The 14708-nt window shown below is 38.3% G+C and overlaps 1 pseudogene across 1 annotated transcript in view; it reads left to right on the plus strand.

Annotated features, from left to right (window-relative positions):
• The first annotated feature begins 970 nt into the window (after positions 1 to 970).
• LOC149814556 (uncharacterized) overlaps positions 971 to 14708 on the plus strand; it is an 87408-nt pseudogene continuing 73670 nt past the window's right edge. Inside the window, exons 1-2 of the transcript XR_016428120.1 lie at positions 971 to 1297; positions 7990 to 8063. The product of XR_016428120.1 is annotated as an uncharacterized LOC149814556 (transcript). The remainder of the gene's footprint in view (positions 1298 to 7989; positions 8064 to 14708) is intronic.

Here is a 14708-nt window from a genome sequence, read left to right on the forward strand (position 1 = left end):
CGTACCACAGACAGACAGAGGTGGCCGGAATTCACCGGAAAAATCGAGAAGGGAAAAAGAATGGTGGCGGACTCAGGCCTCCCTGTGTTATCTCTGATCATTCATTGTGGTGGAATTTGTATTTGCCTATACGTGTCATTATGCATGAGGCATAACCGGAAATGAAAAAACGTGGCCGCTGCCACGTTGCAAATGATACATTTTGGATGACCCGAATTAAAGCAATGCTGCCCCTGATCCAAATTGTAGTCGTCCATGTTGGGTCCATTCATTTGAAACAAAATTATATCCAAGACCCAAGGGGTTTAGTGTAATGGGATAGGGCCTACACCGTTTTACGGGCTGTTTAGGTTCAAATCCAAAGTTACTTCCTGCGTAAGTTAGCTTGGCGATTCCCTGTGGTTGAGAGCTGAGCCAGCACGGCTAGGTCTCTTCGCCTGGGGCAGTTTCCCGAGTAAGAAAAAAACAAATTATATCCGATAAAATCCAAATTTGATAATAAGTCTAATTAATTATGTGGGTCAGAATTGTGAGAAAGTTTCAAGCATGATTTATGAAATGCCATGTTTTTTTTTGAGGAATAATTTATGAAATGCCATATCAAACCCGGGTTCGATTGCGGTTACCATGTAAGACCAACAAATTTTAATTTAAAAAAAAAATTTATTTCGCTAGGTCTGGTTTATATTAACCATATCCACACCCGAGTCTAGTTATGTCCATGCTAAGTACAGTTGAACCCACACCTGTATCCCAGTGCCGGAGAATCGTATCCGGACCTGAACTCACAAAATCTAGTGCAGGTCCGAACCATCGACAGGGCGCGTTTGGATTTCCTAGAACCGCGGTTTTGGATTTGGCACTCTTGGCAACTTAGAAAATCCCCATGACTGGAAATATGACCCAATTCTTGAAATTTGCCACCAAGGAAATTCCCGAGATCGGCCGAGTTTCAGGTTTTTAGAAAATCCAGTTTTCAGGGAAGTTGGATATCGCGTCAACTCTTACCGGAGAAGAGGAACGGGGAAAAATGCAGAGGAGACGAGAGCGAAGGAAGAATCCGGCGAGCGAGGCGGAGTTGCGTTGCCGGCAGGAGAGCATCCCGCCGGAAGCGCCCCGCTTGTTCTTTCTCTTCCGCGTGCTGCTACTACTCGCATTAGTCAGCCTCTTCCTCCTTTTCCTCGTCGCGTATCGATCACGAGGCGGCCCAAATACGATCTCCTCTCCGAGCACTCACCTGTCCGTGTACGAGAGAGGCCTCGTGAAACCCAACGTCTCGTACCAAGAAATCCTTAACGTAAGTACATAACACCACAAATTTGCTTTGTTCTGGTTGATCTTCGGTCGAAATCGTAAACACCAATTTATTTTCCACGCAAACATTTTGATGGTTACTTCTCCTTTTTTCATCATTTTCATCGTCCTTGTTTGTGATCGGATTGTTTTCTTAGTGTTATTACTGTTGTCATCATTACTTTGTACTGAGCTCTGCTGTGAACACTACAACAAACCAAACTCGTGGCAATCGGTTCACTGTAGATTGTGTAATTGAAGATGCAAGATTTGACGTTATTGGTGCGTTTTATTTCTTTTTCATTAGGTGAAAGTTATAGAGTAACTGTTGCGCGTGATGATGCTAGAAGGCCATGCATTCAGTATCGATTGTCATCCTACCTGTCAAGAGAGTGTCACACTAGGCATGTGTATAATCCACTTAGCTTAAATTTAGTCTCCACTTCAAGGGGATTTGGGCTTTACATTCAATTCTAGGTGAGAGATATCATAGCCAGGAGAAAATAGGAGAAGTGTTATTTTTCCATTTTCCCCATTAGTTTCCCAATTATCCCCCACTTCTGAAGTCTCTGATCCTCTGTTTTAAGGATTTGGAAACTACTCAATCTTCTCCACTTCTCTAGAAAATGGATTGCATCTTAGGGCATTTCGCAAAGAGAAATATTAAGGGGAAGCTCCCCAACATCAATCATTTTTAACAAGGAAATCATTAGGGGCCTTATCCTGGTGGACTGCTTTAAGTCCGAAGGGGGGAACCTGGTCGGTTCTCAGATAGTGGTTATTTTTTTGGCCTGGGGGTTTACTTGGTTGAATTGGACTCGAGGATTTTCTTAAGACAAGTTGATTGAGGCCATTGGACAGCATTATTATATCCAGAGCAATGCTCTTGTGTTGATAACGAGGGATGGCCAGGGAGCGAGTTGCTATTTTTTTATTAACCTTTTTGCGGTCCTTCTAGTGTTGGTTATTTAATTCATTATTTTTATCTTGGACATAATTACAAAAGAGTCGAGGAAAAAATTTAAATAGTTCATGTAGTAGAGATCTTCCTTCCTATGGCCTTGCCCAATAAGCTTTCCGAACTGGAGATCCTGCAGAGAGCAACCCTTAGATGAGAAGGAGATTCAACATCCATGATTGAAAATTTGTAAAATGGAAAGAAGATTTAAATTTAGTTGTAGAACAACCCTTACTTTTGGCAAAAAAAAGTTTTTAGAAGAATTTAAAGTTTCAATACTTTTAATTTGTAAAGATGTTCCATCGATAGTTGAAACATAGGAGGTTTTTGAATTAGTGCATAAGTCGGATAAACCATTCTCAAGAGATGTCATATGAAAAGAGGCCCCCGAATCAAATATCAAAGAAGACATACCTGGAAGAAAAGATGAGGCTATTGTGGCACCCGATGTCGATGAAAATTTGAGTAGCATTTGAAGTGCCTCCGATAATTGAGCAAGCGAAAAAGAATCCTTTGCTTTAATTGGTTATTCCTTCATTGGTGTAGTTTCTTCAACAAAATCAACTTTGTTCTTTGGGTTTTCATATAACTTTGGATAATTAGGTCGTATATGACCCGGTTCGTGGCAATGATGGCAAATGACTTTTTTATAGCCTTCATTATAGCTATTTTGCCTCTCAAAGTGTGGAGACTTGTAAGTTTTCACGTGATTGCCGAGTTTGGATACGACTAACACTTTATCTCCTCCTTTTATCATACCAAGACGAGTTTTCTCTTGACATATTTCGGCAACGGCATCCTCTAGAGGAAGAGGCTTAGATCTATGAAGGAGGAAATATCTAACTTGTTCATATTCGAGCCTAAGCCCATGTAGAAATTGAAAAAAATATTTTTTTTCCATTTACTCTCTTCTTAGTTCAACATCTTCACTAGCAACCCATTTGGGTTCAAGAAGAGATAGTTCATCTCATAAAGGACTAAGAGTGCTAAAATAATCACGGACACTCATGTCCCCTTGCTTAATGGTACATATTTTTTCTTGGAGAAAAAAATATCTTGCAAGATCTTTTTGTGTATACATACCTTTCATGAAGAACCATGCCTCGTTTGCCTTGTAAAATTTAGTTATGTTGGCATATATCTTGAGCTTAACATTGTTCATAAACCATGCAAGGATCTTTGCATGTTTACTTTTTCAATCTTCTATCTTCGATTGGTGATCTTCAATAGCTTTGGTGCAAGCATTACCTTCTACAGCCTTTTCTTGTCCTCCTTCCATTTTGGTGAGCTTGAGTTGTGGTTCTAGAATAAAGCCCATCACATATCCCCAAAGCTCTTTGCCTTTAAGGTTATTCTCCATGGTAGATGCCCACATCATATAGTTGATACCATTCAACTTGAAAAAGAGATCAATTTTATACTCATTTTCCATAGTGACTTGGAAAGAAGAAGGGAAAAGAATATGAAAAATATTCTCAAATCACAATCTTTCAATAATCATCTTTAACAAGACCAAGATCGCAACTTTGCTCTGATACCATGTAATGAAGTATGCAGAATTATAACCCAAAGATGCAAATAAGTTCAATAATGGACAAGTGCAAAGGCACAAGGAGCTTACAAGCAAGAAGTCTAAGATGGAACAATACAAAAAGCCTTAAAAAGGCAATGCCAACAAGTAAAGAATACAAAACTTTATTAAAGAGAGCTTGAAAAACTTAAGAAGAACAAGGGAGAACATCTCCTATTTATATACATCAAATGAGGAGAGAGAGACCATTGGGAGCTCTCCTGTAGATTTATTGGGAGCTCCCAACGGTCATATTTATGACCATTGGGGCCCCAACAACTCCATGATGGGGGCCCCAATGCAATAAAAAAAAAAGAAAATATTACATTTTGAATAAATATAAAATCCTAAACTAGAAAAATAGTTGTTTCTATAAACAACTATGTGAAAAGATGAAAATGCCCCTATCGGGCAAATTAGACAGACTAGACAATATATATATATATATATATATATATATATATATATATATATATATATATATATATTAACAACTAAAACAGCTGATCATATTTTCATGGCTTGCAAGGTCGCTACTAGGTTTGGAAGCAAGTTGCCGGTTATTTTGGGAGGTGGAAAATTCCGCAAGGAAACCTACAGCATTCTCTTTGCTGGTGGTGAAAGCATGGGTTTAAAGACAAGGTGGTGCACAAATCTTGGTTGGTGGCATTTCAGATAGTAGTTCAGAAGATTTGGGAGGTGAGATGTGAACAAATCTTTCAAAATGTTTTCCATTATGAGGCAGTCATATGTTGCACTGTTTTAAATGAAGTTAGAAGCCAGGTTCTTCGTGTTCCTAGAGGTCGAAATCATAAATTTTTTGGCAGTGGCTTCATGCTGGTCCATGGATATGTCCAGCACCGGGAATGGATTAAAGTAAATATCTATAGTATGTTCACTTCTTGCTGGAGAGTTGGCTTCACCATTAGAGATTGTGTGGCGAACAATCTGTTCATGGGAGTTCTATGCAGACATTCACAAGGTCATGTGAAAGAATGGGAAGTGTGGAATCACATTTTGAACCTGGTTCCAAAAGAAAGTAAGGTTATCCTTGAATCTTCAAGGCGGGATATTGTGGGAGCAACAAACAAAATGCTTGAAGGGCGTGGTGGATGCACTCGAAGTATGAATGAGATATTCAGTTTGACTCATAGCTTTGCTCGCTTCAGATGTTGTCTAGTTGCTAAAGAATGCAATTATATTCCTAGATGTTTGGCAAAACTTGAAGTTCTCCAAGGAGATCAACTCTGGAAGGATAAACCTCCAGATTTGTTTCCAGAACTCCATTAGCGTTCTTCTTATTTCTTGAGTTGCTGTACTGGTCGGGGTTCGCCTAACCCCAGCTTGCCAATCTAAAAAAAATGGATATTGCTAAGAGTTAGCAGTTGAAGGGAGTTTGAACTGTGAAAGAATTACTGGTATGCATAGAGAAGGAGATATGAGGGAGAGAATACAGAATACACCCTTGACTATATTGAGGATAAGGCACTTTCGGCGGTTACGGAGGGAAGAGAGAACTTGCACCTAGTGAATAGTAAAACCGAAGAAAAGGCTATCCTAGGAAGTGGAGTTATAGAGCTCCCACACAGATGACAAGAGGACCTGGATGGGAAGGAAAACCAGCACTTAGTGCACCTTACCCTAGGGTCGATAAAAAATGGGGCAAAGAAAAGATCACAGACAGGATCCTATAGAACTCTCTGAATGGGAGAATGGAAAGATTGGGAAGAAAGTCAATCATCTAAGTTAGGTTAGATGTGGTGCAATAGGATGTAAAAAGAACGTGTTGAGCCCAGAGGAAAAATATTTTGGATTGTATTTGAAAATGGATGGAAGCTATGCTCCCCTCATCTTGTCTTTCTTTTAGGATTGATGGGCTTGTAGGACGCGGATAGCGTTGATCCCCAATAGAGGACTTGTGCATTCTCTTCAAAGTCATCATGAGAAGCATGATTTATTGTTGGTTCATCAAGGGGATAGGAAAACAGTAGTTGGGCTTGATCAACAACAAGAGACAAAGTCAAAAGTGCAACTAACTAAACCAACGAGAGAGCAAAAGCTCTAGATCAATAGAGAGGTGAACTTCCCTTAATAGAGGATAAATTGCCTTGAATCAGAGTAGCTTCCCCTACCCCTATAGAGGGGAAGAGCTTGAATCAAGATAAGACAAAGCTTACAGCTAGAGGGAGTAGAGTTCGTCTAAACTGGAGCTTTCCTTGCTTTGCTTTTCTACTACTGAAATTGATGCTCCATTGCCGAAAAGATCTCCTGAATAGGGTATTTGAGGGAAATGAGGGGTCTATCATCTCTAAACGCATCGTCATTTTTTCAGTAAAAGAATTAAATTTTTGTTAAATTCTAACAAAGATGGTTACTAATTTATTGAAAGCACATGGGAAGTGAGTGGAAGCATGAGAGGAAGCACATGAAAAACATGAAAAGAAATGTGAGAAAAGCATGTAGGGAAACATAGAAGAAGTGTGGGGAATTGAAATTCCCATGAAGTTTCAGAAGCAAGGAGTATCACGCTTCCGAAGTGAGTTTTCGGGAAGCACGCTTTCCACCTACCTAAGAAGCTTCTGGTAGCTTTGGTACAATCATATTGGTTATTTACAGATGAAACTAAGAAAGACATTGTTATTCATCCAGCCCTTTGTTTTTTGGAAGAGGTTGCTGCTAGGATTCGATACGTGTAGATGTAGAAAAAGAAAATGGTCTTCATCGGTGATCGGCCAGAGATGCAAAGCAATGCAATCGGATGAGTGAATTACCTCGGTTGTGGATGCGCGAGGCCCGATCTCCACTTTAATCACCCAATCATTGTGAGATTCCGACAAAGGAAAATGGAATTTCCTTCAAAAGTACAAAGATCTTTGAAGCCGACTGGAATTGCCAGAGGTACTGGACGACAATCTCGTCCCGCATATGGATGGATGTGATTGGTGATGTACACAATCGGATTAGTCTCGCACGAGCCAATTCACGCCGTAATTGAGGAATTTCGGATGCTAAGTCCTAGATAATGATGTGCAAGTTGTAAATGATATATGTTGCATCATTTTTTTTTATAATTTTGACATCACAACTTTAAATAAATAAAAAAACTACTTTGGACAATATGGCGAAGACTTTCTCAATGAGAGAATATCTTGAGATCTCTGCCAACTTTTTGTAGAGTGAAAAGAACAAAAGTGGTCTGGTGTTTTTTTTCTTTTGGCTCTCTCTCTCTCTCTGTACCTTTTTCTCAGTTTTAGAAAAATGTGACCTTGAGAAACCTGACCCATCTATGGTTGAGGGACTTAGATCTTCAGAATCCTTATGCATGGATTTGACCATTGATAATAAGTATTCCATAAGTGTATTTGAATGAGGCTTGGTACACAGTTTAAAACTCAGTCTCTAAAATAAATAAAAAAATGGAAATTTGAAACCCTGAAGATAAAACCCTAGTCAACAGGGGTTATAAACAAGTTGTACACTAGAAAAGAAATTCTGGCCAAACTGCAGAGCAACAAAAAATGTCATGATTTACTTACAGGGCGTTAGGATGGTCCAACTTTGGAGTGATTTTTCTAGTACCCAAGTTTACTGCACAGGTTGTAGTTATTGTTTTTTAGAATTGAGGTCTCGATTTTACTCTTGGGAAAAATTATTAATTCAAATACAGCTGTTGGACTGGAGGGCATTTAGAATTCTTAGTCATACCAAACTAGGAATTGTTGACTGCAAAAGCTGATTATTGTTTTTTCTATATTTTTTTAAATTTAATCATTGGTTCTTGTAACTTGGGTCTCTTACCATTGAACAAAGAACTGCATCTGGACTTGGTGGGTTATCTTTATGGGCAAAGTGAATGCAGCTTGAATTTTTTGGGGGGCATGAATAAAAGGTGGGTGAGTTCTATTGTGCAACCAAATGCCACTTTTAGAATTCTTCATACTTTCATTTGTGGAGGAAGAACTCATCCATGTTTCCCTATAGTTGTTCTCATTTAGACACTGGATATTTTCAATTAAATCAAGAACACAAACTAAGAAAATTGCATACAATGTGACTATTCTGGGAGTTCATCTTATGTTCAAATGCAGTACATTCTTCAAGTTTCTCATGGAAATTCTTTGTTAGATATCTGCTGACACTGTTTTGATCTTTACTTTAAGAAACTCAGGAGAACTCCAAGACATCAGAAAATGCTTCTCATCGACACTTTCAACATCCTATTCTGGCATATGTCACACCATGGTATGGAAATACCATTTACTTTCTCTTTTTGTCTTTTTTTGCCATATTAGTTTTTCAAGGGCGTTCTTCATGATGCTTTATGCAACTAACTTTTGAGCTGCTTTTCATAAACTAATTAAAAAGGTGTGATATATCTATATCCTGTAAATGAGGGAAGTTTTTGGACTTGTACCAATTTTACTGATTTTATCCTTCAGGTGCATTAGTTTTATGTTTTGGCACTATTGACTGATTTTTTTTTACTAGCAATGTTTTTTCTGGCTTGAACATGAACTTCAGATCTTTTTTTGGGTCGCAGTTCCAATCCTCTCCATCTTTGATGAAAATAGACCATATCTTTCTGATAGTTTAGATTAGGGTTACCGGAAGCGCCTAGCTAAAAGGGGAAGCGCGCTTCGGAAGCGCAGAACGTCGCGCTTCCGAAGCGTGGGGGGAAGTGTCCCCCTTTTTTGGGAAGCGCGCTTCCCTTTAATGGGGGACGCGTTTCCCTTTAATGGGGGACGCGCTTCCCTTTAATGGGAAGCACGCTTCCCATCACGCTTCCCCCTCGCTTCCCCCACGCTTCCCCTGTTTTTTTCAATTTTTTTGTATTTTTTATTTTTTATTTTTATTTTTTTCGCTTCCCCCTCGCTTCCGAGACGCTTCCTAGGTCGCTTCCTAGGTCGCTTCCGAGACACTTCCCGAATCGCTCCTAAGTGGTCCCACGCTTCCCCGCTTCCTAAAATTTTGAAAGTGCCTCGCTTCCCGCTCCCGCTTCCCGTATCGCTTCCCGCTCCCGCTTCCTCAACTGGCAACCATGGTTTAGATTATGACTTATGATGTATATCATTTGTAATATCAGATTCCTCTAGACACTTGTTGAATAATCATAGGAGTTGAATTCAAGAAATGACAAGTAGGTTTCCAAAGATTTTGTTGAATCATTAGCTCATTCTCAATGACCCTTTTGTTTGATTCTTTATGTAAGCATGTTTTAGCATCCGTTGGTGGTTAGATTCTATCAACTGATGTGGTGGCCCTTGTCATGAAAATATTTATATTCAGAAAGTTGGCCTTTTTTCTTTATGATGGCATGAATGAGGATTTTACTGCATTGCTTTTTCCTCTTCGTAAGGCATCAAGCAGTTTGGATGCCATACTAGGGATTCCTTTATTCATTTCCTCTATAGTTTCTCTTTTGGACAAATTCAGTGGTTTCTTTTTACTATAGTATAACTCAGGTGTTGGGTTGCATATGTAGCCCAAACCCAGCCAATCCCAGTCCAGGTGCCTGATGGATCATCGGGCACTTTTATCCAATTTGTGAGGTTTCCTATCAACTTGTTTGGAAGTTTTTGAAAAAATATACATCTTGCTTTTTTCTTTTCATTTACTTCTCATGAGTTTTGAGCATATAGTAATTCAATTTTTATTGGTTCCATACTTCCATCTAAAGTCCCAATGGTCACTAGAAAGGCACTCCCTTGCAAACAAGGTTGCGCTACCTAGTTCACAGGTCATTCGTGGCACAGTTCACCACATACTTATGTTGAGTCAATAGTTAACATCTTTGAGAGCATGTGATCTCTAACCCTAAGAAATATTTTAACTTGGCCAAGTCTTTCATTTTGAAGCTTTTTACTAATCGAGATTTGACATTCTCGATCATGACCGTGTCATCCCCCACAATTATCATATCATCTATATACAACAAAAGTATATACTACCCTTGAGTAGAGGATGCTACAAATAGTGCAAGACTATGAAAGCTTTTCTTGAATCCCAATCTCCTGATTGTAATATTGAATTTGTCAAACCAAACTCTTAGAGCTTGCTTCAGACCATATACCCTCCTTATTGTAAGGAAACAAGTTCTTTTCAAACAACCACAATATGTCCACCAAAGAATCAAGTAAACAAGTACAACAAATGTCCACTAAGGACACAACCAAAACCCACACAAGGGGTATCCACAAGAGAGCTAAAAATGGATAATATCTTTATTTATCACAAAACATGGAAGAAGCATGTGTACATTGAGAGAGAGGATAACCCCTATTTATACACAAGAGAAGAGGGGAAAGGGAGACTCAATAGAGTTGTTGGAGCTAGTCCAATGACTCTATTTGTAACTGTTGGACTAGCTCCAACGGCTCCAAGACTAGTCAACTAAATGTTGACTAGTTGGACCTCTAGTTCAAAATGAACTAGATAAATAAATAAATAAAATAAAGAAAGAATAAATAAATAAATACATATATTAATATATATACACATATATGTATATATGTATATAACATATTTACATACATTCGTATGTACATATGTAAATACACATATATAAATATATATTATATATATACATATACCATATATATAAATATATATGTACAATTTAACACTCTCTTTCAAACTTACGGTCCAATAACCAAAAGTTTGTCTAAACGAAAGTGATATTTGGGGGCAGCGAAAGGTTTGGTGGAAAAATCTGCTAACTGATATTCTGATGTAACATAAGGTAGATCAATAGTCTCATGAATATACTCCTCTTAAATGTAGTGACAATCCATTTCAATATGTTTAGTACGTTTATGAAAAGTTTGATTGTTGGCAATATAGATCGCACTCTTGTTGTCACAACACATGCGTGAGACACCGGTCACTTGAACTCCCATATCAGCCAACAATCTTATGAGCCAGATAACCTCCATCATTGTTGTTGTCATAGCTGATATTCAGCTTTAATTGATTAAAGTGAGACCTTATGTTGCTTCTTGCATCGCCACGCGATCAGAGAGTCCCCTAGAAAAACATAAAAACTTGTGGTTGAGTATCTATTATTGGGATCACCTCCCCAGGCAACATCAGTATAATCAATTAAATCTAATGAAAGTGAAACAAATAAAAAAAGGCCTTGAGAAAAGAGTTTTTAAGATATCTAATAATGTGCAAGACTGCTCCCATGTGAACAAAAGTAGGAGCATATTGAAATTGACTAGCTGTGTGTATAGCGTGTGCTATATCAGGTCTAGTAATTGAAAGGTAAGATAGTGATCCAATAAGTTGTCTGTAAGGAGTAGAATCCTCAAAAGGTTCTCTATCATCAAGTCGCATCTTGGTGTTGACAATCTCTGGAGTATCAACTCTCTTATCATTTGTGATTTCAAAATTGGAGACAATGTCAAAGGCAAATTTAAACTGAGACAATAAGTACTCTCTAGGAGTAAGCAACTTCAATTCCTAAAAAATACTTTAATAAACCCAAATCAGTCATTTCAAAAAAAAATTTGAAAAGTTTTTTAATATTTTCAACTTCTTATTTATCTCTTTCGATGATGATCATATCATCCTCGTAGAGAAGAATAATAATACATGTACTAGAAGCTTTAACAAACATGATAGTGTCAGTTAAACAAGTTCTGAAGCTAATATCAAGTATAACTCGACTAAACTTGTCATACCAGGCCTTTGATGCTTGTTTCAGACCATAGTGAGCTTTGTTCAAACGAAAAACATTACCCTTAGAGATATTAATACTAGGTGGTGCCTCCATATAAATATCTTCAACCAAGGTTCCATTAATAAATGTATTTTTACATCCATTTGTAATATAGGCCATCTTCTAACAAAAGCTAAGGCTACTAGGGTCCTAACCGTGGTCAACCTACCAACTGGAGCAAAGGTTTCTTCGTAATCTATGTTATATTCTTGAGAATATCCTTTGACAACTAACCTAGCTTTATACATTTTAAGAGTTTATCCCTCTTGGTTTTTGTGGAAGGAAGACGTGATGCACAACCACCTGTGTGTATAGAGAGAGAGAGAGAGAGAGAGAGAGAGAGTCGGCTGCATAATTGAAAACTCGTTAACTTGTATTATTAGGGCTTCTCTCTATGTTAAATAGAGAGAGGCTAAAAAGAATAATTACATCTAAGCCCATTATGAAAACAAAATTTCAAATAGCCTCTAATATAAAAAGACTTAACTTAAAACCACCTATTCTCAACACTCCCCCTCAAGCTGGAGCATAGATATCAATCATGCTCAACTTGTCACAACATTTTGAGAAATTTGGTCTAGCAAGAGGTTTTGTAAACATATCTGCAACTTGGTCTTCCGACTTTAGATATTTGGTAGTGATATGACCAGCTTGAACCATATCTCTTACATAGTGGCAATCAACCTCAATGTGCTTTGTTCTCTCATAAAATACAGGATTGTTCGCTATATATGTTGCAACTTTGTTATCGCACATCATGGTCATGGGAGAGGAAACCTTCACTTGAAGATCATGAAGAACAGTTACTTCTCCAAGAAATCAAGTTATCTCCCAGAAACACACAGAATCCTGTGGTAGATTTTCTATCCACTACAGATCCTGCATAGTCAGCATCAGAATAGGCCACTATCTTCAGAGTTCCACCTTTCTTGAACAATAACCCCTTTCCTGAAGAAGATTTTAGATATCTGAGAATCATAATAGTTGCATTCCAGTGTACCTCAGTTGGTTTGTCCATAAACGGACTAACTTTGCTTACTGCTAAAGCAATATCCGGCTTGGTCACAGTTACATACAGTAACTTCCCTACTAGGGAGCGATAGCTTTTGCTATCAACCGGTTTTGACCCTTCTTCAAACAACTGAACTTTATGGTCCATGGGAATATTTGTTGGTTTAGCTCCCAACATTCTTGTTTCCTTTAATAAGTGAAGAACATACTTCCGTTGAGACAAAACCATCCCTTCACGGCTCCTGGCAACTTCTATACCCAAAAAATACCTGAGTGAACCAAGGTCTTTTGTAACAAAGTGTTTTTGAAGATGAGCCTTTGTGGCTTCAATAACTTTCACATCATCTCCTATAAGAATGATGTCATCCATATATACCACCATAACAACTATGCCAGAGCTAGTTTTCTTTATAAATAGTGTATGATCTGCTGCTGACCTATTAAAGCCAAAGCGAGACATCACTTCAAACAACTTTTGAAACCATGCACGAGGACTTTGTTTCAAGCCATAAATCGTATTTCTCAATCTACACACCTTCTGACACTCCCCCTCAACCTCGAATTCTGGAGGTTTTTGCATGTAAACAGTCTTAGATAAATCCCCATATAGAAATGCATTTTTCACATCTAATTGGTACAAGCTCCAACCATACTGAACAACTACTGAGAGAACAAGACGAATGATACCCATACGTGCAACAGGAGAAAATGTTTCAAAGAAATCAATACCATATGTCTGAGTATACCCTTTTGCTACTAATCTGGCCTTGTACCTTTCAATAGAACCATCAAATTTGTACTTTATTGTATATACTCATTTACATCCAACAATGTCAGCATCTGCTGGGGAATCAATAAGATCCCATGTATGCTGAGATACTAAAGCATTCATTTCTTCTTGCATAGCCAGCTTCCAGCGATTATCAAGCTCTGCCTGCTGATAGTTCAGAGGAATAGTTTCAGCAGATAAGGCTGAAATAAAAGACTTCATCTGATTTCCAATTCTGGCATCGGAGACAAAATGAGATATGGGATATAAGGTATATTGTCGTGTCCCCTTTCGTAGAGCAATAGGCCTGTTATCATCATCATGAAGATCACTATTGTTAGTAGAACTTACCTCAGGGGAAGAAGAAGATGAAGGCACTTGCAGAGGTGGAGCTCTACGCACATATACCAATGGAGGATTATGAAATCTGGAAGAGGATGAAGTTTGGTTCAGTATTGAGGGCACGAATTCTAAATGAAAAGGAGGTATAGGTAATGAAAAAGACTCAGTTGGATCAACCTGCAGCGGGGAACCGGTACTAGAGTAATATGGAGTGGATTCCAAGAAAGATACATCCGCACTGACATACTCTCGGTGAGAAATAGGATCATAACATCAATATCCCTTTTGATTTTTGGGATAACCTATAAATATGCATTTTGTAGCTTGAGCAGCTAATTTATCACGGCCAGGGCCAAGTTTGTGTACAAAACAAACACATCCAAATATTTTGGGCGAGAAGGAGAAGAGTGGGTTATTGGGTTTTAGGATATGTAATGGAATTTGATCACCCACAGAAGACGAAGGCATACGGTTGATCAGATAGCAAGCAGTGGTAATCGTATCACCCCAATATAACGCAGGAACATTGGATTAAATCATAATAGTCCGAGCAACATCAAGCAGGTGCCGATGTTTTGGCTCAGCCACCCCATTTTGTTGAGATGAATAGGCATAGGAAGTTTGGGGTTGGATGCCATTATCTTGGTAAAATTGTAACAAACCTTTTGATTTAAACTCGAGAGCATTATCAGTGCAAACAATCTTGACAATAGATTCAAACTGAGTTTTTATTTCAAGAATTAAGGATTTGATAATACTTGGAACTTCAGATCGTTCCTTTATTAAAAAACCCATGACAACTTAGAGAAATCATCAACAATAACAAGATAGTAACGACACTGAGTCCTAGTAGGAATCAAAAGCTTTATTACTAGACTGACTCTGACTCGAAGGGAACGAACTTCGATGATGCTTTCCCAACTGACATGCTTCACACTGAAATGATGTGGTGGAAGGAATTTGAGGAAAGACCGAATGAAGCTTTGACAATGAAGGATGACCAAGACGACGATGCCACTGAACAGGACTGAATGAGTGTTCCACT

The sequence above is a fragment of the Nuphar pumila genome, chromosome 15, assembly GCF_984573655.1.
Source record: "Nuphar pumila chromosome 15, dmNupPumi1.hap1.1, whole genome shotgun sequence".
Classification (NCBI taxonomy): domain Eukaryota; kingdom Viridiplantae; phylum Streptophyta; class Magnoliopsida; order Nymphaeales; family Nymphaeaceae; genus Nuphar; species Nuphar pumila.